The 26811-nt window shown below is 42.7% G+C and overlaps 1 long non-coding RNA gene and 1 pseudogene across 2 annotated transcripts in view; one reads left to right on the top strand and one right to left on the bottom strand.

Annotated features, from left to right (window-relative positions):
• The window catches only part of LOC309475380, a 40881-nt gene extending 32064 nt beyond the window's left edge, over positions 1-8817 (top strand). The window contains exons 2-3 of the long non-coding RNA XR_014197625.1: positions 1942-2091; positions 8698-8817. This is a non-coding gene — a long non-coding RNA (uncharacterized lncRNA). The remainder of the gene's footprint in view (positions 1-1941; positions 2092-8697) is intronic.
• LOC309475379 (NACHT, LRR and PYD domains-containing protein 3-like) lies at positions 1260-25440 on the bottom strand (annotated as a pseudogene). The gene is made up of 8 exons (XR_014211676.1): positions 25329-25440; positions 15300-16454; positions 14201-14936; positions 12751-12924; positions 12229-12399; positions 9640-9686; positions 8775-9563; positions 1260-1993 (listed from the first exon to the last, which is right to left on the bottom strand). The product of XR_014211676.1 is annotated as an NACHT, LRR and PYD domains-containing protein 3-like (transcript).
• Between the last annotated feature and the right edge of the window lie 1371 nt (positions 25441-26811).

The following is a 26811-nucleotide window of genomic DNA, read 5'->3' as shown; positions in this document are numbered from 1 at the left end:
TTCTGTGGTTCCTTGGTTTATTTGTACCATGTTGTCATTTTTTCTGATGAAGATTAACACTTAGGTGACTGTGGACTGGCTTACCATCTCCCTTTAAACACAAGTATTTGCATTTCAACAAAACCAATCCACTAATGTTATTTCCAGTCCCTTTCTTGTCAAATATTACAGCACACTTGTGAAGCATTACTTAACATTGATGATTGTCATCTGAGGGGAATAAGGTGCCTTGATGTGGGTTTGATTACTGAAGGAAATGTCTAGAATCTGTATCTCTGAACCTTTTTAACCTTCATCATTAAAGGGTTTGTTTTCTATTAAGTCTCTTGAGTCTCCAATTAAATTAAGGATTTTCCACCTTCAATATTTAAGTTCACAATTATTCTGACCGCTGTCAAGAATTTATTTATTAATTACCAAAATTAATTACTGTTCTAACTCTATGCAACAAATGTAAAGGTGTTTGATGTGTTATTTCGGTTTTTAATCCAAATTCATGATTCCATTAATGGAAGTAAGCACTACCAACTGGTACTGTATAGAGTATACTTGTTTATTTATATTGCACATGTTTTTACATGAAGGTAATACAAACTGCTTTACTTAAATGTCATTAAAAACAGCATAAGTAAATAAGAAATAGAAATCATTAAAAAAAATATATATCTTAGTGCTCTGTTGCATGTATGAAATGTATTTATGCCAAAGGTAAAGCTCTCCAGTGCTCCAGCGATCTCCTATATCCCTTCCCTGTGTTTCTATGATTTCCCCCATAGCACTTCTGCTATCTCCAGGTTTCATCTCTGTTTATTAATGTTCCTGGAAGAAAGTTTGTTCATAACTTTGAGAGAACCTTGACTCAACATCAGCTCTGAGAACATTCCCTGTTTGCTGGGGATCTGCTAAATGAAGATATTGTAAACATTATAACATCATGATTTTCTGTAAATCTGCTTTGGAACAATGTGTATTGTGAAAAGCTCTGTACACATTTTTTTTTTTTTACTTTGACAAAACACATAAGGAAGTTTCATTAAAATTGTTCTCATGTTTTATGCAAACATTCCAAAAAAACATCATAAAGACAATGAAAGGTTATTGTTCTAAGAATGTTTTCTATTAATGTTATGAGAACCTTCATCAAGTAAAAATAACATTTTAAGGACGTTCCATGAACGTTGTGCTCGGAAAGTTTATAAAAACATTCAGTAAATAACTGTCCTGGTTTGTTTGAAGCAGGATGAAATAAAAGTGCAGGATTTAAACGCAAGAGTCTTTTAATTACAAGATCAAAACTTAACACTTAACACTTAAAACTTAATACTTGTGCTACTACAAGTACAATAAAATAAAAAGTATTATAAAATAAATGGTTGCAATACAGCAATATCAGCTGAGCTTCAGTACTGATGGGGTAACATTTTAAATAAAAGCTGAATCCATTGATATATCAATGAAATAATCTTAATTTTTTTTTTAAGTATAAGGATTCCAAGAGTGATGTTAATACAAGAGAAAATGCTATTTTAACATTTTTATTTATAGATTAATCTCCTCTATTCTAATACATTATCTTCTACTTTAAACACAGTGTAATACATGTAATAAAACTGATCCTCTCTGTTTTAAGGTTATGCAATCACCCAGTTTCAGCACTGTTCTCAACTAATACAGTACATCAACACCATCAAATAAGGTACACTTGCAAAATATAAACAAGACAATAGAATCAACCTATAAAATAACATGAGTAAAATACACACACTAAGCAAAGAATTACAGTTAAGTGTTCAAAGTAAATATATATACTTGTAGATGGAATTGCTTAATAAAACAAAGTTTTTTTGGGGGGGGGGATTTCTAATGGCATTAGACATTGAGCATATGCTTAACTTAGATAAAAATAGGCAGAAAATAAAATACAGAACACAAAAGTACAAGTACAAAACTTGCAGGGAAAAAAATTACATAGCCTACACCAGGGTTTCTCAAACTCGGTCCTGGAGGGCCACTGTCCTGCACAGTTTAGCTCCAACCCTGATCAAACACACCTAGCTGTGAGTTTCTAGTGATCCTGAAGACATTGGCTGCGTTCGAAACCGCATACTCAATGAGTAGGTACTTAATTTCAATAAGTACTTACTTAACGTACTTACGTACTTAATTTCAATAAGTACTTACTTACCCCTCCTTGAACTGCCACCTTAACGTGGTGGAGGGGTTTGAGTACCCGAACGACCCTAGGAGCTATGTTGTCTGGGGCTATATGCCCCTGGTAGGGTCTCCCAAGGCAAACAGGTCCTAGGTGACGGGTCAGACTAAGAGCGGTTCAAAAACTCTTATGATGCCGACAAAATCGAGGACCGTGACGTCGCCCGGCATGGCGCAGCCGGGGCCCCACCCTGGAGCCAGGCCCGGGGTTGGGGCTCGTATGCGAGCGCCTGGTGGTCGGGCCTCCCCCCATGGGGTCCGGCCGGGCTCAGCCCGAAGGAGCGACGTGGGGCCACCCTCCCGTGGACCCACCACCTGCAGGAGGGACCGTAAGGGGCCGGTGCAAAGTGGATCGGGCGGCAGTCGAAGGCGGGGGCCTAGACAACCCGATCCCTGGATGCGGAATCTAGCTCTAGGGACATGGAACGTCACCTCTCTGGCGGGGAAGGAGCCTGAGATTGTGCGTGAGGTTCAGAGATTCCGACTAGAGATAGTTGGGATCACCTCTACGCACAGCTTGGGCTCTGGAACCACACTCCTCGAGAGAGGATGGACTCTTCACCACTCTGGAGTTGCCCATGGTGAGAGGCGGCGGGCTGGTGTGGGTTTGCTTATAGCCCCCCAGCTCAGCCGCCATGTGTTGGAGTTCACCCCGGTGAACGAGAGGGTCGCTTCCCTGCGCCTTCGGGTCGGGGATAGGTCTCTCACTGTCGTTTGTGCCTACGGGCCAAACGGCAGTGCAGAGTACCCGGCCTTCTTGGAGTCTCTGGGAGGGGTGCTGGAAAGTGCTCCGACTGGGGACTCCGTCGTTCTATTGGGGGACTTCAACGCCCACGTGGGCAGCGACAGTGACACCTGGAGGGGCGTGATTGGGAGGAACGGCCCCCCTGATCTGAACCCGAGTGGTGTTCTGTTATTGGACTTCTGTGCTAGTTACAGCTTGTCCATAACAAACACCATGTTCAAGCATAAGGGTGTCCATCAGTGCACATGGCACCAGGACACCCTAGGCCGGAAGTCAATGATCGACTTTGTGGTTGTTTCATCTGACCTCCGGCCGTATGTCTTGGACACTCGGGTGAAGAGAGGGGCGGAGCTGTCAACTGATCACCACCTGGTGGTGAGTTGGATCCGATGGCGGGGGAGGAAGCTGGACAGACTCGGCAGACCCAAACGTACTGTGAGGGTCTGTTGGGAACGTTTGGCCGAATCCCCTGTCAGAGAGATCTTCAACTCCCACCTCCGACAGAGCTTCGACCAGATCCCGAGGGAGTCTGGAGATATTGAGTCCGAGTGGACCATGTTCTCCACCTCCATTGCCAACGCGGCCACTCGGAGCTGTGGCCGTAAGGTCTCCGGTGCCTGTCGAGGCGGCAATCCCCGAACCCGGTGGTGGACACCGGAAGTAAGGGATGCCGTCAAGCTGAAGAAGGAGTCCTATCGGTCCTGGCTGGCTTGTGGGACTCCTGAGGCAGCTGACGGGTACCGACGGGCCAAGCGGACTGCAGCCCGGGTGGTTGGGGAGGCAAAAACTCGGGCCTGGGAGGAGTTCGGTGAGGCCATGGAGAAGGACTATCGGTCGGCCTCGAAGAGATTCTGGCAAACCGTCCGGCGCCTCAGGAGGGGGAAGCAGTGCCCTACCAACGCTGTTTACAGTGGAGGTGGGCAGCTGTTGACCTCGACTGGGGATATCACCGGACGGTGGAAGGAATACTTCGAGGATCTCCTCAATCCCGCCGTCACGTCTTCCATTGAGGAAGCAGAGGCTGAGGACTCGGAGGCGGACTCGCCCATCACCCAAGCTGAAGTCACCGAGGTAGTCAAGAAACTCCTCGGTGGCAAGGCACCGGGGGTGGATGAGATCCGCCCTGAGTACCTCAAGTCTCTGGATGTTGTGGGGCTGTCTTGGCTGACACGCCTCTGCAGCATCGCGTGGCGGTCGGGGACAGTACCTTTGGACTGGCAGACCGGGGTGGTGGTCCCTCTTTTTAAGAAGGGGGACCGGAGGGTGTGCTCCAACTATAGGGGGATCACACTTCTCAGCCTCCCCGGGAAAGTCTATTCCAGGGTACTGGAGAGGAGAATCCGGCCGATAGTAGAACCTCGGATTCAGGAGGAACAGTGTGGTTTTCGTCCTGGTCGTGGAACACTGGACCAGCTCTATACCCTCTACAGGGTGCTGGAGGGTTCATGGGAGTTTGCCCAACCAATCCACATGTGCTTTGTGGATTTGGAGAAGGCATTCGACTGTGTCCCTCGCGGCATCTTGTGGAGGGTGCTCTGGGAGTATGGGGTTCGGGGCCCTTTGCTAAGGGCTACCCGGTCCCTGTACGACCGGAGCAGGAGCTTGGTTCGCATTGCCGGCAGTAAGTCAGACTTGTTCCCGGTGCATGTTGGACTCCGGCAGGGCTGCCCTTTGTCGCCGGTTCTGTTCATAACTTTTATGGACAGAATTTCTAGGCGCAGCCAGGGGCCGGAGGGGGTCAGGTTTGGGGACCACACAATTTCATCTCTGCTCTTTGCGGATGATGTTGTCGTGTTGGCCCCATCAGACCAGGACCTTCAGCATGCACTGGGACGGTTTGCAGCCGAGTGTGAAGCGGCTGGGATGAGAATCAGCACCTCCAAATCCGAGGCCATGGTTCTCAGTCGGAAAAGGGTGGTTTGCCCGCTTCAGGTTGGTGGAGAGTTCCTGCCTCAAGTGGAGGAGTTCAAGTATCTTGGGGTCTTGTTCACGAGTGAGGGAAGGATGGAACGGGAGATTGACAGACGGATCGGTGCAGCTTCTGCAGTAATGCGGTCGCTGTACCGGTCTGTCGTGGTGAAGAAGGAGCTGAGCCGTAAGGCGAAGCTCTCAATTTACCGGTCAATCTACGTTCCTACTCTCACCTATGGTCATGAGCTGTGGGTTATGACCGAAAGGACAAGATCCCGGATACAGGCGGCCGAAATGAGCTTTCTCCGCAGGGTGGCTGGGCGATCCCTTAGAGATAGGGTGAGAAGCTCAGTCACTCGGGAGGAGCTCAGAGTAGAGCCGCTGCTCCTCCACATCGAGAGGGGCCAGCTGAGGTGGCTCGGGCATCTTTTCCGGATGCCTCCTGGACGCCTTCCCGGGAAGGTGTTCCGGGCATGTCCCACCGGGAGGAGACCCCGGGGAAGACCTAGGACACGCTGGAGGGACTATGTCTCCCGGCTGGCCTGGGAACGCCTCGGTGTCCCCCCGGAAGAGCTGGAGGAAGTGTCTAGGGAGAGGGAAGTCTGGGCATCCCTGCTTAGACTGCTGCCCCCGCGACCCGGCCCCGGATAAGCGGAAGAAGATGGATGGATGGATGGATGGACTTACTTAACGAGCGCTAAAAGAGTAGGTACTTTATAGCCAGATCTCGTTGAGTATGAATGCGAACCGGACATCTGCCATGTTGACGTTATCATGTGACCTACGACGCGTTATCACAAGAGCCACAACTTGAAAAAATTTTCACGTTTAATTCATCTGCTCATTTTGTGGTCTTTTTGAAGAAACTGCTGCCCATTTATGTTGTGAATACATTTAGGGTTGATTTAAGTTCTTATATTTAACCCTACTAATGTGACCCACCGTTTTATCCTTAACGATATTATTTATTTTTATTACAAAATCCCCAAATTGTCATCTCTTGAATATGTTGTTAATTTCTTTATTTTATATCCAAACATTTTCAGCCACAAGCAAAAGTGGCTTACTGCTTTATGTTTTCCTCTTTTTCTTGTTGAATTTAACTCTCGTTTCATCCCTCAGGCCTAGGCCTATAAATAACAAAAAATGATTTTTTTAAGTGTATTATAACTAATTATTTAAGAAAATATATATTACGATATTCAACCTTGTAGGTTCTTTTTTCCTGTGTATAAAATCTCATATTATGTATGCAAACCCATGATTGATATATGTGTGTGTATATACAGTATATATATACACCTCATAACATCAGTAACTCTACAGCCCTACCTAGAACGGTTTTCCTCAGCGTTTGTAATGTCTGCACAAAGGGCAGCTGTGCGAAGATTCGCCTTTGGAGAAAACTATTGATTTTATACTCGAAAAATGTAAGTATCATTAATGTTAAAAATTAATATTACCCCAGAATGAATTGCATTGCTGTCCCACCCCAAAACATACAATAATAACAATGATAAATGCTGACCAATACTTAATTATATTAATTTTTACTGAAAATAATTCAATAAAACAAACAAAATGTAATGTATGTCATACGACATCTATGCATGAATACACTCTAGATGTGTATATAGTGAACATATCTACATTTTCATTCAAACAATAAATAAAGCATTAATTAAATATTTATATTTTATTTACTGACAACAATGAGAAATATTAATAAATTAGTAAAAGAATGAATCAAAGTCACCATCACACAATAAACAAATGCATATACAAGTCAACACATGAAACAAAGCTTTATTCAAACTACAATCGTGTATGTAGACTACAGGCACTGAACCCCACATCCTTCTGCCATCTCAACACAGCGGTTCCCATTCTGAGGCTTTATTCTGATGAATCAGCTGACCACCCGAGGTGAGCCGTTAGTTCGTGCCTGAGGTTGTTGCGTATAGTGTTGTGCTTCACAATCTGAGGCAATAAGGGCAAGTGGAGTGATGGAGGGTCTCATAAGGGCAGGTGGAGTGATGGAGGGTCTCGTAAGGGCAGGTGGAGTGATGGAGGGTCTCGTAAGGGCAGGTGGAGTGATGGAGGGTCTCGTAAGGGCAGGTGGAGTGATGGAGGGTCTCATAAGGGCAGGTGGAGTGATGGAGGGTCTCATAAGGGCAGGTGGAGTGATGGAGGGTCTCATAAGGGCAGGTGGAGTGATGGAGGGTCTCATAAGGGCAGGTGGAGTGATGGAGGGTCTCATAAGGGCAGGTGGAGTGATGGAGGGTCTCATAAGGACAGGTGGAGTGATGGAGGGTCTCATAAGGACAGGTGGAGTGATGGAGGGTCTCGTAAGGGCAGGTGGAGTGATGGAGGGTCTCGTAAGGGCAGGTGGAGTGATGGAGGGTCTCATAAGGGCAGGTGGAGTGATGGAGGGTCTCGTAAGGACAGGTGGAGTGATGGAGGGTCTCATAAGGGCAGGTGGAGTGATGGAGGGACTCATCCATGGCACCATCTCCAGGATTCAGCTCTGGGCTCCTCATCCTCAGTGCTCACACCAGCCTGCTGACATTTCAGATCCTACAAAAATGCACAAACATAACACAAAAACACAGTCATTTTAACCGCACAATGTCATTTGATTTCAGTATTATTTAGAAGACAAAAGCGATTTTTTTCACAAATGCCGCCATCATCTTTCCTTGCAGGTCCTGCTCCACCACAAAAGATCTGCAGCAAATGCACAGAAATCAAGAATCAGAAAAGTGCTGTAATAGCTCTGTTTGAAATTACAATAATTAAAATAAACTACAACTTAATATTTAAATAGTTGTTGTTATTCATTTCTGTAGTATACTCACTCAAAGCCTTTGATGGCAGCATTCAGCTTCATGAGCCACTCTCCACTGGATAAACACACATCTGTTCATCTGACCCTGTAACATCTAGACGAGATTCACATTACCTCTGTGATTTATGAGCTCAACACTACATTTACATGTTGAGGTTGTTTTAACTTTTTATCCAACATAAATGTTCCTCAATTTATCAACAGTAATGCACAAATAAAATAGATAACTTATGTTTAGTTACTATATAGATTTGTTCTAGCACACATTCATCAGTCAGATGTCTATTTCATGTTGTGATGTGCTCTTCTGCAATACTTACTGAAGATTTTCCTGTCAGATGTAAATAGACATTTAAAATAAGCGTCTTTAAGATATATATATGGTTTATGTAAATCCACTTTAGAGACGTAACTTACGTGTCCTTACTGGAGCTCCTCTGTTAGCTAACGTTATACATAATAAAACGTGTTTTTACAGCAAAATCACAACTATATTATACTGTGTAACATCTTTACACCTTCAACAATTCAACAGTTTACTCTACAGTAGTTCAACACATGCAATTTTAACGCAAGGAACCGTGTATACTCACATTTGAAAGCACCCGCGTCGCTGATCTCTGCGCTGTTTGATAATGACGTATCCTCTCGCGTGGCCTCCTGGGATAGAAGAGTATCCACGGATCAGCACTCGAAAATCTGGCCGGAAGCAGTAAGCCATCCGGGAACTTCTCGCCTACTCTTTTATGAATACTGATGTTTCGAACGTACTGCTTCCTTCACGTACTGTTTTCGCCTACTATATAGTAGGAAAGTAGGCATATTCGAACGCACTTAAGTCCGAATCTCGCGATAATTAATACGTCACCAAGGTAATTCTCGCCTACTCTTTTGGATTCGTACATACTTTTTCGCTCGCCTACTCTTTTTCCCATACTAAATAGTAGGGAAGTATGCGGTTTCGAACGCAGCCATTGATTAGCTTGCTCAGGTGTGTTTGATCAGGGTTGGAGCTAAACTGTGCAGGACAGTGGCCCTCCTGGACCGAGTTTGAGAAACCCTGGCCTACACCCTACAAAATAGTGTACTCAAACTCAAGCTAATCTACAACCAAGCTTGGCCTAGTGAGCTGATCTCATGACATATGAAGCAGATTCATCTTTATTCAAGTCCTGGCTCACGAGATCCTTTCCGGACCCCATTCCCACTCTTTCCTGTAATGTCCTGTCACCTTCCCAATTTCAACGCTCCACTAAATTATAATACAACTGTCTAGAGTGAATTGTTTTATAGGTTATTCCCTGCTTGAGATCTTTCCAGCAGTTTGACACAGAGACACAGAGGCTCTAGGATAAAGCCTAAATCCAGCATATAGAGGTTCAGTGAATGTGGTGTTGAATGTGTATAAGTGTGTAAGTGTGTGTGTGTCAGAGACGCTGTAGAAGGACAGAGTGCCGGCCGGCCAGTCTAGATACGCTCCTACTCTTTTAGACTGAGATGGGACAGATACATCAGTGTTCTTATTATCATGCCAGGCTGTGCAAACCTTACCACTGTTAATCCAGAAAACACACCAGGAATGTTCATTGAGTCCAAAAAGACAATCAATCCCTTCTTTTCTACTGACTTTTTTGTATGTCACTGCTACATGACCATTACCATTGAATTCAGTTTCCCAGTAACAGCGTCCAGTCAGACTCTCTTTACACATAACCTGTTCATAGTGCTCAAATCTCTCAGGATGTTCAGGATATGATTGATGCTCTTTCACATGTGTTGCCATTCTGTTCTCAGTCATTAGGAGGCTAGTGTGTGTTGTGTTTGGATCCAATGTGAGATCACAAAAATCTGAACAGAAAAAGAAACGTAATCGTGACAAACCATGTAAGTTTAACAAATGAACAAAAACTAAGAACGGACTTACATTTTTGTAGTCCTGGTGTGATTCTGAAGGCTTCATTATGATCCACACTGAAAAGAAAACAAAAACAAAACACAAGCACTTGTAACTTTATCTCATAAATTCTCATAATTTAAATGTACAATATGTAACTTTTGACCCTCTAGTGGGTAAAAAACAACAATAACAACTGTGTGCATTTTGCAGAAGAACATTGTTTTGGTTGTGCTTCAGCTCTGCGTGACTGTGCGGATGAATATGGTTTAGTCAGGACCACCTTCGTCGAATGTATATTTATTATAATGATAATGCAAACCACTAACTGTTAGTGTTGGCTGTATGGTTCTGTTCTGGACATATTCAGTAATCATGCATGCATAATTACAATTCACAAATTTAACATGAGTTGTTGTAAACAAGGCGAAATGCATTATAGATGATTGCAATAAAATGTATTGTATACTGAAGTCGAAACAGATATCAGATTAGATTCCAGATTCCAGCTAGGTGGAGTTGGGGATGGAGGGGGAAACTGAATTGGTACATGTCAGAAACAGCTGACTGTCAGCTGATGCAAGCATGACTGACATGGCCTGCCAAAACTAACGCAATGTTTGATTTATCCCACTTCTCATAAAACACTCACATGACCAGTTTAGATGGAAAGGATCTCAAGCTGACTAGCTGAAGACGTCACTGTAGCTATGCCCATTAATAGACACCTTCCTTGAAAATAAATTCCAGCACAGCGCTACAACCAGAGGTGGACTTACTATTAGGCAAAGGTAGGCGACCGCCTTGCGCCCCCAAAAGCCAAGGGGCCCCTAAAATGTTTGTTTTTTAATGTAAAAGATGCGTATTCATCACTAACGCGCAAGCAGTTGCTGTGGTGTTCATTACCATGACAACCGTCTGTGTGTCCACATTGAATGTGCTACCTGTGTATCCGGCTTGCAGCAAATGAAAATACTAGCATCTGAAACAATAACTAAATATTGAGTAATAGTATTTCCAGGTACAATTGTGGTCAGAATTATTGGCACCCCTGGTAAATATAATCAAAGATGGCATTAAAATTAAATCTGCATTGTTTACCCTTTTGATCTTGGACTTGGAACATGAAATTGTCCAGCCATGACTTCTTGTTTCACAGGAGTATAAATATGAGGCAACACAAAGCCCAAATTCCCTTAATCATCCATCACAATGAGTAAAACTAAAGAAAAGTCCTCCTCGCTCATCCAAAAACAATCTCCAGCTTATTCATTTGTCAGACACGACTGGAACTTCAAAAGGGACCTGATTCTATGGTCAGACGAAACAAAAACAAAAATAGCTTTTTGGCAGCAAAGCCACCAGATGGGTTTGGTGCGCACAGGGATAAAAAGTGCCCCACGCCCCTGGTTAAATACTGCTGGATCTTTAATGTTGTGGGCCTATTATTATTTTTAAAAAATTTGCTGGAAGTCCAGATCTTGTTCAGATTCGCGGTATCATGGATCCTTGCAAATACCAACAGATAAAAAAATCAAAACCTGACAGCCTCTGCTAGGGAGATTTGAGATAAAAGTATCAGGCAACATTGGGTGCTTCTGAGATGACAGGTGTGTACTGCTGCCTGCTGCGACCAGGGCTGGCTGATCTGGATGATGTCTTGCCATATGCAGAGAGAGGTTCGTTGTGTTGCCGGAGTACTTCACTTTTGTTTTGCAGTTTTTGCATATCGCACGACTCATGTCTAATGTCTGACTCTCCGGTTTAGTGTAAAACCCCAAATTCTCCCATATTTTTGATTTTACTTTTGTCGGCGGTGGCAAAATCCTCTTGTCCCTTTTGAATGTCTCGCGCTGCTGCTCGCGTTGCTAAAATTGGCACCAATTGACGTCACGTGATAATTGGCTACAGTACATTCAAAAGCACGACAGAATCGATATTCTGAGCACAGCCCTAGCGAGTATCTCTTTAGAGGGAGAACTTTTTATTTAGGGTGACTAAAATAAAACAAGGTGTTATAAATTAAAGGTAGGGTAGGCAATTTTCGGAGAGGCAAGCAATAGCAAGCTAATTTTAAAATCATAAAATCCCATTAGATGCTCCCTTCAGATCATCTCCAAAGCCACACCTCCTTCAAAATACATGAACGCGTACAGCAGGGAGCGAACAAAAGCGTCACGAGAGACGCCGTAAAACTACCTCATGTCTCAAAGCATATAACATTACAATAATAATGAACATAAACAATTTAAAGAGCACTGATCTGTACCACCTGACTGCGGCAGATTAATTTCGACGTTGATAGTGTTGCCATTGAAACACATAAATTCGAGTTACAAACCCCTCAGAGTATAACGTCACAGGTTTCCAAATTACTGTAGTTATGGCGTGAACGAACATTTTATGGTCCTACGCCTGTATATATAAATACATTTAGACCACTTAACTTAGTAATTGCTATCAGGATGTGATATTGTGTTATGTTCCATGTGATGATAGTGCTAGTTTTATTATTATTATTTGTTTACAAATATGCATTTGTGTAAGTGCAAGTAAAATGAAAAATAACAATTAATACATTTTAATAACAAAACCATGAAAAATTTCACTCCAACTTACTTGAGTTTTTCCAGTGCACAGTTTGGATCATTGAGTCTCTCGGAGAGCATCTTGACTCCTGAATCCCCTGGGTGATTGTAGCTCAGATCCAGCTCTTTCAGGTGTGATGCTGAACTCAGAGCTGAAGCCAGATAACAACAGCTGACCTCTGTTACCATACAGCCAGATAATCTACAAAGTAATTGGATTCATGATTGAACACCTGTACTGTGTTTAAAGCCTATGAATTATGAATATGCCTGTTTAAACACCTTTGAACATTATTTTAAAAGCTTAAAATTGTTTAGAAATCATTCTAAAATAATGCATCACTGTCATCATGTTTTTACAAATCAACCACTCCAAACTATTCCATCTCAAATGTTGAAGAAATGCTATTATAGAAATCCTGTATAGAAATCAAAACATTAATATTCTTGCACCTGAAGAGAACTAATCATCCAAGATCCTTCAACTATCACAGTTATGTTCAAAATCAATTGCAATGATCATTTATAATTTTGTAGTTCTATTCTTACACACCGCAGTATCTCCAGATTGCAGTTTGTACTCTTCAGTGCATCAGAGAGCATCTTCACTCCTGTTTCTTCCAGGTCATTGTTACTCAGGTCAAGCTCTCTAAGAGGAGAGTTTGATGACTGTAGAGCTGAGACCACAATTTCATAGCTGTTACCATTGAGATTACAGTCAGCAAGTCTGAAAGAGACAAAAATAGAATTTTTAGTAAGTTTAGAGGACAGATTCTTACAAAATCACAAGGAATGACACACGGTTCACTCTATAGTTTCAAATCTTCCCTAATAGTAAATGTTCAAATAGTCCAGCTTGACTTGGTAGCTATTAATCAAACCCTGTGGGTGTTAAAATGCATTCGTTTTCTTGATGTATTGATTAAAAATCAATAAGATTGTAAGATTGCATTATCCATAACCCAAATTTTCCAAAAGGTTTTTTACTCATAACCCAGACCGGTAACTCTGCATCTTTTTCTACACCAGCCTCAGCGACCTGTGGAAGGTCCTTGAGGGAGGTTCGCTGCTTATATAGAGTCGGTGCTGGTGCAGTGTGGATCTGCATTCACTGCCTGTCTCGTGGATGAGGACCTACTCCGGACCCAGGGCCCCACCAGCATTCACCCATGCCCCCCACGGATTTTATGTCAGAGCCTATCACAGACTCAGTCCGAGCCCACAACAAAGCACTACAAACTTCCAGGCCTCTGGCTTCGCCTCGTCTCTTCACCTCTTCGGCTCCATCGGGCTCTTTCTTCCCTCCGGCTCCAACGTTGTCCTCACTCCCACTGGCTCCCGTCTCTGCCTTGGCCCTTCACCTGGGTCTCTACTCCTCCCTCCATCGTTTCTACCATGGGCCTTCAACCTGATGGTGCTGCTCTGGTTCTCTCTCTGGCTCCTTCTTCTGTCATCTCCTCCCTGGCTCCTCCCTCCATTGTCTCTTCAATGGTGTTTCCATCTGCCAGCTCCTCCTTGGTTATGTCTATCTTTTCCTGCCCCTTTGTTATGGTATGAGGGAATGCCTTCTATTTATTTCTTCATAAATATCTACCACATTTAATATGACACATGTAATCATTACTGCTGCAGTCAGTCCAATTGAGAATTTATAGGTGCACCTGAAAAGGCTGTCTACTCATAATGTTGATCTAATCTGACTGAGATTGAGTGTTTCAACAAAGATAAATGTGGGAAAATTGCAGTGACCAGATGTGCAATGCTGATAGAGACATTTGATACTAAAAGCTTTCATTGTTTCTAAAAGTGTTTCTGCTAACTATTGCCTTGAAGGGGGTGAATACTTATGTTAATAAATATTTAGCATTTTTATTTTTAATACATTACATTAATACAGTATTTATCACTCTCCAAAATTTGTTTTTGGTGCATCTCTAGGGTGAATAGTTATATTAAATGCACAATTTAAATGCAGTTACATATGATCCAAATAAATTACTTACAGAACTTTCCTGAAGTTGCTCACTGCTGGTATAAGTCTTCTTCTACCATCCTCTGATGTGTTGTATTTCTTCAGATCCAACTCATCCAGCACCTCATCTGACATCTGAAGCATGCAGGTGATTGCTGAACATTGAGCAGGAGAGAGTTTCTTCTCTGAGTGTTTGTCTGATCTCATAAACTCCTGAATCTCTCTGTACAGAGTCTGATCTTTCATCTCCAGCAGACAGAGAAACAGATTGATAGATCTTTCTGTGGGGAGATTCTTCTCAGCCCTGATTCTGTCTTTAATGTACTGTGAGGTTTTCTTGATGCTCTCTGAACTCTCCTCTGTGTGTGCTAGTAGATCCAGTAAGAGTCTCTGATTGGACTCCAGTGAGATGCCCAGCAGGAATCGCAGGAAAAGATCCAGGTTTCCATTTTCACGCTGAAGTGCTTCATCTATCGTGTCCCTATGCAGATTATGCACTTGATCCAAATAATGCAACGTGTTATAATTTTTTATTATATAATAGTAAAACACATAAAAAGCAGCCAGAAACTCCTGAAAGCTCAGATGTATGAAGCAGTAAACTTTCCTCTGATGAATCACAGATTCCTCCTTAAAGATCTCAGTGCAAATCCCAGAATACACTGAGGCGTCAGTGACGTGTATGCCGCTCTCAATCAGGTCCTCCTCATAGAACATCACATTGCCCTTCATCAGCTGTTTGAAAGCGAGTTCAGCAAGTTTTAGGGCTGTCAAAAGATTAATCACGATTAATCCATCCAAAATAAAAGTTTGTGTTTACATAATATATGTGTGTGTACTGTGTATAATAATTTTGTATATATAAATACACGCGCATGCATGTATATATTTAAGAAATATTTGCATACATATACTGTATATATTTATATCTAATTTATATTATATATAAATATAATTTTTTTATATATAAATTGCAAATTTTTCTTAAATATATATACAAGCATGTGTGTGTATTGATATATAAAAAATTATTATACACAGTACACACACATATATTATGTAAACACAAACTTTTATTTTGGATGGATTAATCGTGATTAATCTTTTGACAGCCCTAGCAAGTTTCAAAATCACTTCTCTGTTGGACTGCAGGAGCTTCTCTGGATCTCTCTCTTCAGACTTCTGATTCCTCATATTGATCTGAATGATCAGAAAATGGATGTACATTTCAGTCAGAGTTTGAGGGATTTCTGCACTCAGATCTTCCAGGAGCTTCTGAAGCACAGTGGATGAGATCCAGCAGAAGACGGGTATGTGGCACATGATGTGGAGGCTTCTTGCTCTTCTGATGTGTGAGATGATTCTGCTGGCTTGATCCTCATCACTGATTCTCTTCCTGAAATATTCCTCCTTCTGAGGGTCATTGAATCCCTGAATTTCTGTCATACGGTTGATGTAGTTAGAGGGGATCTGATTGGCTGCTGCTGGTCTGGTGGTGATCCAGATGTGAGCAGAGGGAAGCAGATCTCCTTTCATGAGGTTTGACATCAACACACCCACTGATGAAGACTCAGAAACTTTCTGAGCGTCTGAAAACATCAGTGGAATTCTGTTTTCATCCAGACCATCAAAGATGAACACCAGTTTACCCTCCTCATAATTCTTTGAGTCCAGATTATGAAGTTCAGGATGAAAGTCCAGCAGAAGTCTGTGAAGACTGTACTGATGATCTTTAATCAAGTTCAGCTCTCGAAATGGAAGCACAAACATGAAATCTACATCCTGATTGGCTTTTCCCTCGGCCCAGTCCAGAATGAACTTCTGCACAGACGGTTTTTCCAATCCCAGCGATGCCTATAGTAAGAACATTCTTGATTTTGTCTTTCTCCTCACATCCTGGTTCAGGAGAGGCTTTAAAGATGTCATTGCAGTAGATCGGAGTGTCTTGTGAGGGTTGTGTTTTGTTTTTCTCCATCTGTAGCACCTCATGTTCTTCATTCACTCCTTCACTCTCTCCCTCTATGATGTACAGCTGTGTGTAGATGCTGTTCAGGAGGGTTTGATTCTCCTTTAGTTTGATTCCCTCAAATAAGCTCTCATACTTGTTCTTCATGAACGTTTTGTGTTGGTCTTTCACTTTCTGAAAAACAGCATCTACTGGTTGGTAAGAATCCTGATGCAGGTATTCAGTCTCCACGATCTGTTTCGCTGATTCCATGTTTTGCTTCTTGCTGTGAGTCAGACGGTATTTCACAGAAGGGATTGGCTCATATATCTCCCCACTACTTAGAAGAAGAAAAAAACAAAAAACATTGTAAACCATCTTAAAAGTTTATATAACAAATGCATGTCTGGATAAAAAACATGTATGTCTGGATGAGAAAATTCAAAAGTGAAATTTATCTTTCAAATACATTTACTAACTCAGTTTCCAGAAACATTTAGATTTTTTGTAAAATGCTGTGATTTTTTCAATTGTATTAGAAGATTGTACAGAATTTTTGTCCAATTTTTTCACTGACCAGAGTCCACAAATCCTTTCACATTATTATTCTTTGCAATCTCGCATTGAGAAATGTTAGTATTCTATAAACTTTTCACCCTTAGTTTGCCTCTGTGTATTACAGGCATCAAATTAGAAATGTGTTAATATGTACAAATACAATTATAGTTGGTCAGTCAAATCATTGGAGCTATGAATAATATGAATAACATACATGTCAGATAAATAAATGTTTAACTCTCTGGGTCCTGAGGGTATTTTGGAGCCCTGAAGAAGTTTTGACATGCCCTGACATTTGTGCTTTTTTTCCGTTGATTAAAACATATTAATGGTCTGATTACATTGTATTCAGCACAAACAGGGCTGCAGTAAAATGTGAGCAAACATGAGCATAAAAGTTTGTAGTTTTGAGAAAATAAGGTTTGTGCATGGTTTTTAAAAAACTAAAATGTTAAGTCACTGAAATAAGGCCATTTAACACATAGTAAACATTTGTTTACAAGCCTTTTCAGAACTGCATCTTGTAGCCTAGAGTTTTTTGTTCAAAACGATGTGAAAATCGTCCTGAGCTCTCATTCATACAACACAATATAGTCATTTAACTTTTGATTGAATTGACCGATTTTCTTTTTGGCTTATTCACAAAACGCCTCGGTTACGACTGTAACCTCGGTTCCCTGAAGAGGGAACGAGCGTTGCGTCGAAACTGACGCTATGGGGAACGCTTTGCGTGATGACGTCTTGAAGCACATGTAAAATCAGTCCAATGGTGTGGCGGAACGTCAGAGGCGGGTGACGTCACGTACCAGGAAGCTATAAAAGCCGGCCCGAAACAGAAAACGAAAGCTTCGTAGAGTCTGAAGTCGTGCTGACAGGCATGAAGGAGATATGGCAAGGTGACGCAACGCTCGTTCCCTCTTCAGGGAACCGAGGTTACAGTCGTAACCGAGGCGTTCCCTTTCAAGGGAACTCGCGGTGCATCGAAACTGACGCTATGGGGAACGTCTATACCAACGCCACCATAGCTACAAATGTCTGTCCTGTGTGTAATCAAGTGAGCAGCACTAGGAAGACAAAACCTGAGACCCTGGGGTAGAGTCTAAGTCCAGAGAGTAAAACCTGACGAAGGTGTGCGGTGAGGACCAGCCTGCCGCATCACAAACGTCCTGTAAAGACACTCCTGATATAAGGGCCTTAGAGGCCGCCATACTCCTAGTAGAGTGCGACCGGACAGCCAAAGGAGAAGGCTGTCCAGCCGCCTCATAAGCAAGTGAGATAGCCTCAACCACCCACTTGCTCATTCTTTGCTTAGACACTGGACCTCCCTTGTTAGGGGACCCAAAGCATACAAACAATTGATCGCTTTTACGCCACAGGGCAGCTCTGTGGACATATGCGTCTAACGACCGAACAGGGCAAAGCAAATTATTCGCCTCCTGGTCCGCATTTTGAAAGGGAGGAGGACAGAAGGCCTGCAGAACAATAGGTCTAGCCACATTAGTGGGGACCTTGGGGATATAGCCCGGTCTAGGGTGAAGAAAAGCTTTGACCATACCCGGAGCAAACTCCAAGCATGACGGAGCAACCGACAATGCCTGGGGATCCCCTATTCTCTTGAGAGAAGAAATGGCGAGAAGAAACAGAGCTTTCAGAGTTAGAAATTTCTCAGGAACCTCCTCATTGGGCTCAAAGGGGGCCAGGGAAAGGCCTTGCAGCGCAATGGACAAATCCCAAGGTGGCACCCTAGAGCGAACTGCAGGCCTGAGCCTCCAAGTGCCACGAAGGAAACGAGATACCAGAGGGTCTTTCCCCACAGACATTCCACCCAAAGGAATGTGGTAAGCACCTATAGCCGCCACATAAACCTTTAAAGTGGACGGGGTCAGACCTGCAGTGAACCGGTCCTGCAGGAACTCCAGAACTGTACCAATTGGGCAGTTGACTGGATCCAACCGACGGTCACTACACCAAGAAGTGAATACTCTCCACTTCAGGGCATAAAGTTTCCTCGTGGAGGGAGCTCTGGACTGTAGAATGGTCTCAACAACCTCAGTTGAGAGACCTGACTCTATGAGCTGGGCCCCCTCAGAGGCCAAGCCCACAGGTTCCACAGTTCTGGTCGGGGGTGAAAAATCGAGCCCCCTGCTTGGGACAGAAGGTCCCTCCTGACAGGAAGCTCCAGAGGATGCCCGTCGAGGAGGGACACAAGATCGGGAAACCATACTCTGCCCGGCCAGCGCGGGGCTATAAGAAGCAGGCAAACCCGGTCCCTGCGAACTCTCTCCAGAACTCCCGGGAGCAGAGCCACTGGGGGAAAATCGTACAGACGTAGCCTCGGCCACGTCTGTACCATAGCATCCAGTCCCAGAGGAGCTGGATGCGTGAGGCAGAACCAAAGTGGACAGTGAGACGTCTCTCGAGACGCAAACAGATCCACTTGTGCTTGGCCAAACTCCCTCCATATCAGCTCCACCACCTCGGGGTGGAGCCTCCATTCCCCGGGCCTCGGCCCCTGTCTCGACAGAGTGTCTGCTCCTATATTCTGGACCCCGGGGATGTAGGCTGCCCTGAGTGACAGCAACTTCCCCTGGGACCACAAGAGGATATGGCGTGCCAGATTGGATAATGGGCGCGAGCGCAAACCCCCTTGGTGGTTGATATGGGCGACTACCGACGTGTTGTGCGTCCTTGAGGTCTATCGTGACAAACCAGTCCTCGGACCTGATCTGTGGCACGATTTGTCTCAATGTTAACATTTTGAACTTGAGCTGCATGACTGACTCATTCAGAACTCGAAGATCTAAAATGGGACGCAATCCCCCATCCTTCTTTGGAACTATGAAGTACCGGCTGTAAAACCCGGTTTCCCTGTTGGAGGGAGGTACATATTCTATGGTCCCTTTCTCTAACAGAGTGTTTACTTCCTGTTCCATAACCAGAACCTGCTCGGGGCCCACCACTGTGGGCAGGACCCCCATAAACCGAGGTGGGCGTTTCTTGAATTGTATCTGATACCCTTTTTCCACGGTCTGCAGGACCCAACGAGAAACATTTGACAGTAGCTTCCACGCTGTCAAAGATTCTACTAGAGGTACCAGCCTCTCGAGACTGGTTTCTGGATTTTGTTGCTGTTGAGTAGTCGGTTCGTCGCCCTGTAACGGCGCACCGGCAGGGAACGACCGAACAGACTACTCAACAGCAACAAAATCCAGAAACCAGTCTCGAGAGGCTGGTACCTCTAGTAGAATCTTTGACAGCGTGGAAGCTACTGTCAAATGTTTCTCGTTGGCAGAACGGTCCCCTGAGGGCACCGAAGAGAGACGGGCACCGTAAAAAGAGGTGTTGACCGCTCTGCTTCGGGGGGGACTACCCTCATTTGTCCTGAGCCCTCGGACATCAGGACTTTTTCCCAGCAGCCTTCTTGGCGGTAATAACGGTCCGCGTATCCGTTTTACCCCTCGAAGACTGCTGGGTTTGAGAGCGCCCTCCGTGTCCCCGAGATTTTTGTGGGGGAGCACGGGAGGAAACGCTCTGTTTCTGAGTGGCACGGTGCTCAGCGCTCTTTTTAGATGAGTGAGGCTGCTCCCGCTCAGCAGCCTCAATGAAAGAACGGCGGGGGAGAAGTTTCTGAAGTGCAGCTGCCTGTTTTGAAGCTTCTTGTGATTTAGCTACAGCACTGTTAACTGCATCTCCAAATAACCCTTGAGTGGATACTGGTGCATCTAAAAGAACATGTTTTTCTTTGTCCTTTATGTCACTTAAGTTGAGCCACAGATGCCTCTCAGTGGCCACCAGGGCTGCCATAGAGCGGCCGATGGATTTAGCCGTCTCCTTGGTGGCCCTGAGAGACAAATCTGTGGCTCTACGTAGTTCAGACACCGTATCAGCACTAATACCCCCGCCCTCCTCAGAATCACAATAACTCAGCCTGGTAAGCTTGCATTAGAGACATTGTGTGTAAACACGCTGCAGCTTGGCCGGCGGCGGCATAAGCTTTATGAATCAGGGAAGATGTACATTTTACTGGCTTGGATGGAAGTGCAGGAGCCTTCAGAGAAGATGCCGTTGTTGGAGAGAGATAGCTCGCGAGCGTCTCTTCCACCTTCGGCATCTCCCCATAACCATGCTCTTTATAATTGTGAATGGAAGAATAGTGTGATGTTTGTGCAGTATACACTCTATATGACACTGGTTTCCCCCACGATCTCGGCACCTCGGTGTGGAGATCGGGGAAAAACGGAAGGCTTCTGCGCTGAGGCTGTGCACGAGATGGCAGGAAACGCTCGTCGAGCTTGCTTTTCGAACGAGCGTCCTGCCTATCTTCTGGCCACTCAATAGATAATCGCTCGACAGCTCTAGTGATAACATCAAGCAATTCTTCAAACGCATGAGACTGAGGTGGCGAATCCTCAGACTCAGCGTCAATACTAACAACGTCCAACTCCTCAGAGCTGGACAATTGCAGTATTGGTGCCTCCATCGGGGGGGAAGAAACCGCAGCGCGTGCTTCCACACCCTGATGAGAGGCACTGGATCTATCAGAAGGAGGCTGAGATAAGGCAGAGCCCGTCTCAACATCCACTGATAGATCCATTTGCGAACCCCAGGTCTGTGATCGACGCCGTGCCTCGGCAGCGGCGGGACCAGAGCCCTGGGGAACGCGATCCTGAGCGCTCTGGAAGAACGGCAGGCGGGATCGGAGCGTACGCAAAGGCAGCGCGTCACAATGCTCACAGCCAGCACCCTCGAGTGCTGACTGGGCATGCTCCTCTCCCAAACAAACAACACAAAGGATGTGAGTGTCCCCACCCGTTAAATAACGCGGGCAGGGGTGCACACACAACCTATACTGCTGCTTGCTCGCCATACTGAATATATATATATGTGATATAGACAGACAACACCAAATATACAGAGACAGATTTCACACAGAGCGCAACTGAAGACTCAGAAAGCTTTCGTTTTCTGTTTCGGGCCGGCTTTTATAGCTTCCTGGTACGTGACGTCACCCGCCTCTGACGTTCCGCCACACCATTGGACTGATTTTACATGTGCTTCAAGACGTCATCACGCAAAGCGTTCCCCATAGCGTCAGTTTCGACGCAACGCGAGTTCCCTTGAAAGGGAATCAAGTTTAAGTTTAAAGAAATAATCTGAATATACATTTTCTTTACACAAAGACTTTACTTACCTACACTAGCGTTCAAAAGTTTTAGATCCACCGTAAAAAAAGAAAAAAAAAGAAGTCTCTTCTGCTCACCAAGGCTGCATTTATTTGATAAAAAATACAGCAAAAACAGGGATATTGTGATTTTTTTTTTTTTTTTTTTTACAATTTAAAATAAATGTTTTCTATTTACAAATATTTTTAAATATATTTATTCCTCTGATCAAAGCTGAATTTTCAGCATCATTACTCCAGTCTTCAGTGTTTATTGTTTTAAAAAAAAAAAAACAAAAAAAAAAATGTATGAAGTTCAAACGAACAACATTTATCTGAAATGGAAAGATTTTGTAACATTATAAATGTCTTCTTTACTATCACTTTTTATCAATATAAGGCATCCTCGTTGAATACAATTATTAATTTCTTTAAAAAAACAACAACAACAGCAACAAAAAAACTAATTTCTTACTGACCCCAAACTTTTGACCTGTAGTGAATAATGTTACAACAGATTTCTATTTCAGATAAATGCTGTTCTTTTGAACTTTCTATTCATCAAAGAATCCTGAAAAAAGTGGTACACAGCTGTTTTTAACATTCATAATAATCATAAATGTTTCTTGAGCATCAAATGAGCATATTAGAATGATTTCTGAAGGATCATGTGACACTGAAGACTTGAGTAATGATTAACATTTTAAAAATATATCCAAACAGAAGTCGGGAAATAGTCTAACGAATATAAATAAAAATGTACTCATCCGAAATTGTATCCACGGCTGGATCAAGTCGCTATTTAAAGGCACACTATGCAGTTTCCGTTTTTCTCAGACAGCGCCCCCTAGAGTCGCAGTGGAGTACTTGTATTTAAGGTTACTGTCGTAAATACCACTCTTCCGACCGCGCTTTCTTCGTCTTCTTCGTCGACTCTGCCGTGATTCACGTCTGAAATGCGTGTGTCTTCCATAGAGGCGGCTTCATATGTTGTTGATGTATGTGACGTCGTGCCGTAAAGCAAGTCGTGATTCTCGCGAGATTTGTCGGGGCGCCACCTCTCAAACCTGCATTGCATTGCTGCAAACTTTATGCTTTCTAAGGCATTGTTAGGGGCGATCATTCATATATTGGGAAATATATGAAGAGTTCAGATGCAAAAGCCTCTAAGTGCCATCTAATTTTCTTCTAGAATGATCATTTTTATCAAGCTCGTAGATTTAAGTTCAGTAATTTCACTTAAATGACAATTATAGGTCATTTTCATTGCCATTTAAGTGAAATTACTGAATTTAAATAGACAAGCTTGATAAAAATGATCATTCTAGAAGAAAATTTAAGATGGCACTTAGAGGCTTTTGCATCTGAACTCTTCATATTTTCTTTCCGTAAGGGTAGTCAGCTTACCGATGCACTTTTATCCCTAGAGGTTCTACTACCAATACTTTTGTTATCCATTGTCCTGTTCTGTTCTTTTGAATGTCCATTTCAATAGTTTCTCTCAATGCCTGGGGGTTGCGTGATAATGAAAATGCAACTTAATGTAAAGTTGTTTTTGTATGCTAAGTCTTTCAAAACTGATTTCTGTTTTTTCCAGGAGTCTCACTCTGTTTCCAATGACACTACCATTGGGGCAACGAGGTTTGGATGGCTCATGGTTCAGAGCAAAAGTTCAAAATTGAAAATGTTCATGGAGAAGTTTGATATTTAATTCATATTTGGAGAGAGAAGTTCCCAAATGCTAAATCTTACACGCGGCAAGATTCAAACATTCAAACACTCTTTCAAACATTATAATATTTCAGTTAGCATTCTTCCTTCTTACTTAACTGATCCCCATACTATTCTTCTTTCTACTCCTCTATCCACAGGACATTCAAATATAGGTTCTAGAGCCTCTTATAGGAAAATGAATTCCTCTCTACTTAAAGGGATGGTTCGGAGTAAAATCAACCTAGGGTCCTTTGCACCATGACCTCGAGCCAAACACCCCCCAGAAGCCTTTTTTCCCTTGGTCGAACATTATTAAAGTTAGAGCTTATTTAGAGAAATCAGCCGGATGGTTTAGTGCAGGCGCTAATGGATCCAAGGTTGTATCTCGTAAATTACCCCACTAATAATGCCCAGAATGGTACCAAACTTCTACAGTAGTACGCATAGGTTCTGTACTCATAAAACGAGGCATTGGAAAGTTTGTAAGTATCAGGAGTTTATTTAAATAACACTTGCCTAATGGCTCATGCTACCGCTAACCCGGACGTCGAGATCACTTCAGGGGTTTGAGGAAAGTGATGCATAAGGATGTAGTGTAACGACGAATTATAATTTTTTCCGAAGTGTTGACAACTTAGTGTTAACTAATAATTGTTATAAACTGGTACTACCAACAAAATATTAGTGCATTCCTGGAACTGGGCATCGTTACACTACATCCTTATGATCGCTTTCTGCAGGACTTTTACGTGCTTTTCCCAAATCACTGAAGTGACCTCGACGTCCGGGTTTGGCTCGAGGTCATGGTGCAAAGGACCCTAGGTTGATTTTACTCCGAACCATCCCTTTAAGCATGATGAATTAAAAAAAAGAATTTCCTTTCTGATTCCATGCTATTGGGTGAAAGCTTCTTCTGACAAAAAAAAATGTGCCTAAATTGGGAGTTGCTCAAATATGAAGTAGGAATTTGTAATGCTCAAGTGCAGAAAAGGTCTGCGAGATCTCCTCTGCTTCAAACAGAGGAGAAAAGACTGCGGGCATCGCATCGGCTAGATAGTTCCTCTTCGGTAGACCTAGACCGTATGTGGCCCGCAGAATCTCCCAATGAAGTCTCCGGGGCTCCTAATGTGTGTGCATTAACTTGGATGGGTTAAATGCAGAGGTCAAATTCCAAGTATGGGTTACCATACTTGGCCGTCACGTGTCACTTTCACTTTCATTTATAGTATAGTATTATAAATACAGAGCTGAAGGCTCCTATGTCCGTTCGAGAAGGAAACGGCTAGAACAAGGAGAACAGAGCTCTGCTGATTTCTTTAGAATGGAAAAACACAACTCTGGAAATCGTACTATTAGTTCGCTGCAAATTAATGGTATTTTGACACATAATTCTAAGGAAATTGCCTCTTTTTGTAGTAATTTCTATTCAACTTTATAAATCGAATTACTGTAAAAGGATTCAGCCTTCCTTTTCTTTCAGTCTTTAAAGGAGGTGAAATCAATATGTAAAGATGAGCAGTTGAGTCGATGTTATAGAGATAACGATAGGTGCGTGGACAGCATTCAGTTTAAAAACAATCCGTGTAAAAAGGCAAAAACAAATAACTGTTCAGAACGGATAAGCGGCCAACAACTGACGCCAGCGTCCTCTCAAATGTTACTTTAGAAGGTTTGCACATTAACAAAGAACAAACATCAGTCTGCAAATCCACTTTAAAAGCTGAAATACAAGTGGCAGCCCATTTTTATATGACTGTGTGTAAAATTAATCTCTTAACCTACCACAAAATACGGACGTGTCATTCCTGTTAGTGAAAGCACTAAAACACTTCTCTTTTTCCTTGTTTTTAACTTCCATTTTCTTACATGGAATCAAGTTACTTGGTCTTTACAACTCCACCCAGGAAACAGAAACTGCCATCCTCATCATGAATAATTCATTTGCAGCTTTAAAGACATCATTATTACATTATATATTAGATTTATATTAGATAGTTACTGTATTAGATATTTGATATCTTTAAAGATAGCATTTGTACAAATTTTTTTTTTTTTTACATTTGTTGCTTCAAAGTTATTTACAGGGTTAGGGTTAGGGTTAGGGTTAGGTGACTAAACCTGTCAATTGCTTTGGTAAACTCTAAAAAAAATGTATTTCTCATTATGTTCAGTCCTTCTGTTCGTGCGACAAAATGAACAGCCTCTACAAAATTTCATTATATCAAAAATATTTCTGTTCATAGTTTTTAAAACATAAAACAAAAGTTTATTACAAAAGTTTATAAAGAGTAAAATCAAATGTGATTAAACTAATCCACTTTATCCACTGATGTTTCCACAGTTTAGGTTACTTTAGAAAGTTTGCACATTGAACTATCAGAACACAAACATCAGTCTTGAAATCAAAAGCTGAAATACAGTGACAGCCCATTTTTATTTGACATATATAAACTCAATTTCTTACCACAAAATACGGACGTGTGGATTCCTGTCAATGAAAGCATTGAAATGACATCTCTTGTTCCTTATTTTGTTACTTTCGTTTTGCTTCCATGCACTCGAGTCACTCTGTCTTTACAATTCTGTGAGCTCAAGCCTGCTCGGCAGCAGCTTCTTTCATATTAACAGGATTAGATTGCATCTTTTTATTTTTTATTTTATTGCAGTCTTACACACATGATGTACAGTTATTCCAAGCTGAGCATTAATTTGAACAGTGACAGCTACTGTATTATGGGAACAAAGCCTGTACAAATACTAGAAATCATGAAATAATGGAAATAATTGGGAATCATGTATCAAACAGTACATTTCTTTTATCTATTATAATTTTTATGTTGTTTTGTTCGCTTGGCCATTTCCTTTTAAAGGTCCAGAACATTTTTCATCAGGTGTGTGATGTTCTTCTTAAATATAATATAATATAATTCAATTGCTGTCTTGCTGCCAGCCAATCGCTGCATTGCTGCCATATGTTTGTTGAACTAGGCTAAATCTGAAATCGCCCACTAAACCCTCACTCACTACTCCCTACGTTAGTCCACTAATACAGTTCTCTTGAAGGAGTGAATGAAAACGAGTGAGTGAATTCAGACAGCCGTTGGACGTACATCGGCTCGACACTCGTTATTGCGGTGCATTGTGGGATTGATTGAGTGCAATCAATAACGTCCACTATGGTTTCGGACACCACTACAAATGGCTGTTCCCTCAAATAGTGCCCTATTTGAGGGTATAGGGGGGATTTCAGATTCAGCCCTAGTTT

Source organism: Leuciscus leuciscus (genome assembly GCF_965113295.1).
Source record: "Leuciscus leuciscus genome assembly, chromosome: 15".
Lineage (NCBI taxonomy): Eukaryota > Metazoa > Chordata > Actinopteri > Cypriniformes > Leuciscidae > Leuciscus > Leuciscus leuciscus.
The sequence above is the reverse complement of the archived record's forward strand: the minus strand, read 5'-3'. Positions and strand labels throughout refer to the sequence as shown.